Source organism: Parasteatoda tepidariorum, chromosome X1 (genome assembly GCF_043381705.1).
Source record: "Parasteatoda tepidariorum isolate YZ-2023 chromosome X1, CAS_Ptep_4.0, whole genome shotgun sequence".
NCBI lineage: Eukaryota > Metazoa > Arthropoda > Arachnida > Araneae > Theridiidae > Parasteatoda > Parasteatoda tepidariorum.
The window spans coordinates 81,399,706-81,405,429 of NC_092214.1; positions in this window are offsets into that span (position 1 = coordinate 81,399,706).

Genomic DNA, 5,724 nt, shown 5'->3' on the forward strand with positions numbered 1-5,724 from the left:
GCCCCGGGACATTGATCCCATATTGGTCCTTTTGAGTGAGACCTATGCTGTCCCACCAGTATCTAACGGTAACGGATGATAATAAAAACCTTACACGGAAAAATTATATAATTTGTATTACACTAATAAGTTAGAACTTGTAGAAAACCTGTAAATGAATTTGTACCTATATAATACTACTGGGATATATGGGTGTACTGGGACAGTCGTGAAGATAAGACTGTTTTTACTGTTTTCATAAGATAAACTTTCAAAATTAATCAAATTACGATTCAAAACAACTTAAAAGAAAATAAATTTTAAATTGAAAATATTTACAAATCTTCACAAACAAGTGATTTTTTCAAAGCTATTAAACCACGAAAATTTCACAAGTGCTACCAACCATCCAAATAGTAGTTCAAAAGACTGTAATTTGCAAATCTAAAGCTAAAATGGGATCTATTTAGCCCAACTGTCTACTTAGAATGTCTGACGGGACACATATGTCTCGTAAAGTTCGAAAGGGTTAAACAATGTTGCAATGCAAACATTAGGCTTTCTTCAACAGAACTCTCTGTTCTCTAGTTATTTAATGTTTATTATATGAAAAAGAAAAAGGCATTGTAATTATTTATTAAAGTGGGGAATACGAATATCAGATCCATTTTATTTGTCGAGTTTTCTTTATCACTTTATTTTATTAATTAGCATTCTTTAAAATATTTAAAACGATAGTTTTTGCTCCTAGTCTTAAATTGAACTGGACTCCGTTTGAACATTTTTAGACAATTTAGTTTCGAATGATTTAATTTTAGACATTGATTTTAAAAATACATAAGAGACCTTTTTTTTTCTTTTAAGTGTGATAGGTCAAGAGATATTTTTTTCTTCAAATGTGATAAGATTTAATTTACTGACTGCTGCTTTTTTTTTCTGCTGACTCAGATCTACTGATTGCTACTGACGGCTACTGACTTCTTAGATCTACTGACTGCTGCTTTTTTTCTTCTTTAACTAAGTATTCTTCTTATTTACTAAAGAAAAACCGCTAAATAAACATCTATTTGTAATAGAGTTAGGTTTTGTTTTTCTCTCTCTCTTCTAGTAATTTCGGTTTTAAAGTTTTACATTATGTTTTTTCATTGTAAAAGGTCTACATTGTTAATTTACTGTTATTTAATAAAGTTAGACAAAAATCAAACTAGTAAAAAAATTTACATTACAGTGTAAGCAACATTCAAAAATAACAAATTGTGCCAAATCATTTATGTAGTCTTTGTACTGTCCGCAAAAAAAAAAAAGATATCACCCTGAATAACTTTCTTTCTAATGATCGGATTTTCACGAACTAAGTGTCAATCTTAATGGTTCCTGGGGGTGACTTCAAATATGCTAATTAATTAGTGCTAACTATTAATTAAGTTAAGAAATAAGACACAAAAACGTACTTTCTCTGAATAAACGTGTATTTTTTTTTACATATTTGGAATCTAGACACTTGAATTGGGGGGGGGGGGCAAAATTTCGAAAAAATTGGGTCNAAAAAAAAATTGGTTTGTAAATTGGGTCGCAATAAAGGTTTATATATTTGGCGATAGTCCAGAAAACAGCCAAAGGAAGTCGCCAGCGAAAATGAATATTTTAAGATAACCCATTGACTAATTCAAAAGAGGAATGCTTAATTTTACTAGGTTGCTAGGCAACCAAGCTCTGACTGTGAAAAATTGAAATAAGGTTCTGTGATTGCTCGTAGAGGTTTAACTAAAAGTTAATAGAAAATATCTTGAAGTTTCTAGGCAATAGACAATTTTTAAGCTGATTTCTGTCCAAAAGCAAAAATTTTTTTATTTTAATCTCATTTGAAAAGAAAATTTGAATCGATTTATAAATTATTTATGATTTTCTAAGTTTTTAGAATTAAATACATGAACTTTTTATCTGATATTATTTAGATTATGTAGTTTTTGCTATATTTATTCCAGGATTTCATACTAAAATCAAATTAACGTAACTTATTATAGCTATATAAAAATTTTTAGGGATAATCATTTCTACAGCTTTAATCGAGTTCTAGTTTTCTTCCATTCTAATTCTTCTAATTCTTTCTTCTTCTAATTCTTTCCATTCTATGACTGAAAAAAAGTAACATTTTCCACGTTAACTGTGGTTATATGTTGTAATTCCAAGAAAAATCTTGTTTTTAGACATTTGTGTGGCCTATGGATTCCTAACGAGCATCAAACATTCTCAAAATTAAGCGTTCATTCACTGGAAAATTTAGTGTTTATTCACTGGTAAGAACTGTTTCTTCACTTGGTTATCTTACTGCTTATTATTTAAACCATCAAAAGCTTAAAGCAATATTATGTAAGTTATCTAAATTTTTTTTACATAATTTGCATTTAATAACAAATATGTCGACACCATCATTTAGCTAAAATCACAAATTTTGAAATTTTTATGATTTTTTTTAAGGGGAAGCTAAGCCTAAGTGTTCCTTCACTGGTTAGTTTACCCTATAAGATGTTGAGAAATTTGCGATGTTGTGAGAGATGTTTAAAAATGTTGACTGCGTATTTTTATTAATATTTAAAAAACATATATTCAAGAAATTGATAAATATTTTATTCCAAATCCATTCATACGTATGTATATTATTGAAATTGTATCAGTTACTGAGAAAAAAAACCAAAAAATAATCACATTAAATAAGCACAATCTGTTGTATAATCATATTCTATCAGAAGCATGCTTTTATAAAACTCGACAATCGTTGAATAAAATGTTTTTTATTCAATAAAATGTTTTATTCAAATTTCTTTACTAAATTGCAAATAGATTTGTGGACGACTACAAAAGAAACATCGTATTTAATAGTTCAAAAAAGAAATGAAAATAAAAAGATTAGCAAACGATTATTAGCGAAAAAAATATGAATAAAATTTTACGCTACGCGCGCTAAGTCAAGTTCCTCGTAAGTTTATCACAATTTAATATTAATCGCCCCATTTAATTATTTCTTCATTGTCGCCAAATTATTTTCTTAAAAATAATTAATTTTAATTTTTCTCAGCTTCTAATAAATAAAAACAGTTGAAACTTTAGATTTTTCAATTGAAAAATATGTAGATTAATATGGTATAAAAAAATTCATACCTTATAATTCAATATTTTTTCATCCTCACTTTAATTAAATAATAAAAAATAATAAATAATTATTAAAAATTATTTTTTGCATGAAATTATCTTTGGGTAAATGAGTTTTATGAGTGGGTGCAATTTTTTTTGAATTGCTTCATTAGTTTTTAAATTATGACTGAAAATGCAAGAAGCGAAATAAACATTAAGGGGTCCAAACTTTTAATCGCTCTCCTGACCAAACTATGGGGACCACATTTCCCAGATTGCGGCTACCCCCTATATTTTGAAGATAAGGAATCCAAATTTGTAAAAAAAATATATGCTTATTCAGAGAAAGTACGTTCTTGTGTCTGATTTCGTAACTTAATTAATAGTTAGCACTAATTAATTAGCATGTTTGAGGTCACCCCCAAAACCATTAAGATTGACACTTAGTTCGTGAAAATCCGATCATTAGAACGAAAGTTATTCAGGGTGATATCTTTTTTTTGCTGACTGTACATACAGAAATATTACATTTCATTATCAATAAATAATATTTGGCATATAGCTTTTGTACTTGGAAAGTTCCTTTAGGCTTAATATATTTAGTCTAGATAAATATGATGCGTTGCTAGATTTGTATTTATGGTTTCTTTTCTGTTGACAATATTGCTTTATTAAGTTGCTATTAATGAGCTATGCTATTAATATATTATAAATGCGTCCGCATTGGCATCTTCACTAAAACTATTTCTTTTATGTATGCTTTAATTATAAACAGAGTGTATTCCTAAGACATAGGGGAAAATAAGCTAAATATCGATTCTTTTCCTAGATATTGGAAATTAATTGTTCGATACTTAATTATGCGTTACATTACTGAATCAGTACGGAATTATATTATCTGAATACGGTTCAAATATACCACAATCTAATAAACGTATTAAATTGAACCAGAGTGTTATTTCCTTGTTACTTTTAAGGTTGCAGCAAATACAACTTGCCTTAAAGTTGCAGAAAATTTGAACATGCTCTAAAAACGTACGAATATTAAGCATTTCTTTTGTTAAAAACGAGTTCTGTTATTTTATATCTATTATGAAGATTTAGTATTATGTTTTTTTAGCAAATAAAGGAAACTATGGGTAACATGGACTACATTTAAGATATTTTTAATTTAAATGTCTTTTCATTTGTGCATCAATAGAACAGTGTTAAATGAATTTTATTTTTGAAACAATAAGCACTAGTTTAGAAAAGTTTATCTTAGGGTTATTCTCCTAAATAACCAGTTTTGTAATTAAGTTTCGTAAATATAGATAAATATTTCTTATGAGAGCTCTATAATGAAAAAAAAACATAAAAAAATATTAATCCTTAATAAATAAATAAATTATTAATATGAATAAATAAATAAATACGAATAAATTAATAAATAAATAAAAATTGTGAAATTTTCTATTTTTTAATATGTTTTTTCTACCTATGCAATTCCAAAAAGTTATCCAAAGTTAAAAGTTACAGCAGTTAAAAAATTATGACTTAATAAAAATTAGCTTTAAGTTTCAAGTTTTAAGTAAAACAAACACGATCACCTGCGAAACCTTATTCAAAGTAGTAGAGGCTGTCATACACTCATCGATTCTTACAGCATTTTGGCGCCTTTTATTGTTAGTGAAGAAAAATTGCATAGCTAAGATTTTTTCTATTATCTAATTAGTAATTGTTCTGAAAAGTTTTTAATTTTTTTGGTTGCTCTAGGCTAAACACTTCAAAAGAGGAAAATAAATGAGTTCAACATTGAACCATAATAACGGCAACTTAAATCATTGGTTCTTCAATTATTGTATTGAGCTAAACATTCAGCATTTCAAAAGAGAACAATAAATCAGTTCAACGTTAAACAGTAAAAGCGGCACCTTAAATCATAAATTGATTAATGTTAAGAAATTTTAATCTTACATAATAATACTTTTTTATATTCGTGCATAATAAAGATTAATAGTATTTAATTGAACAAAATTTTTACTCTATTTGAACCACAGTATGATGTAGTGTAGTTCAAAGAAAATTAATTTGCGATATATAATGCTACAGATTAGAACATCTGAATGACATAATGGTTCAAAAATTTCAATTTCCAACTTTCATACTGAATATAGATTCATCAATTTGCAGTATGGAACGTGGAAAAATTGTGGTAAAATTACAGTTCTGCACGCTTTTCTGGTAAAGAGAAAAAAACATAATTTTGGTAATAATAACCAAAATATACAATATTTAAACCATTCATTTGATAATTTTTCTATTTCTGGTTTTCAAAATCATAGTTCTTATTACCGTACATTTTGAAGGAAATACAAAACTGAAAAGTAATTTTAACTGAACAAAAGGCCTTCATGCTATGCTCTAAGGTATTAGGATAAAATTACACAATTTTACTATATTTACCAAATTTTCATCACTTATTATAAAATCTTATTTTATTGTTAATTTTACTAAAATCATTAAAAAAGCTCTTTGGTAAAAATGACCGAGCTTTTTGGTGTTCCCATAGAGCCTGAAATACGATAAACTTTACCCTATTCTGGTAGTTTTAATAATTTTTATATATATATA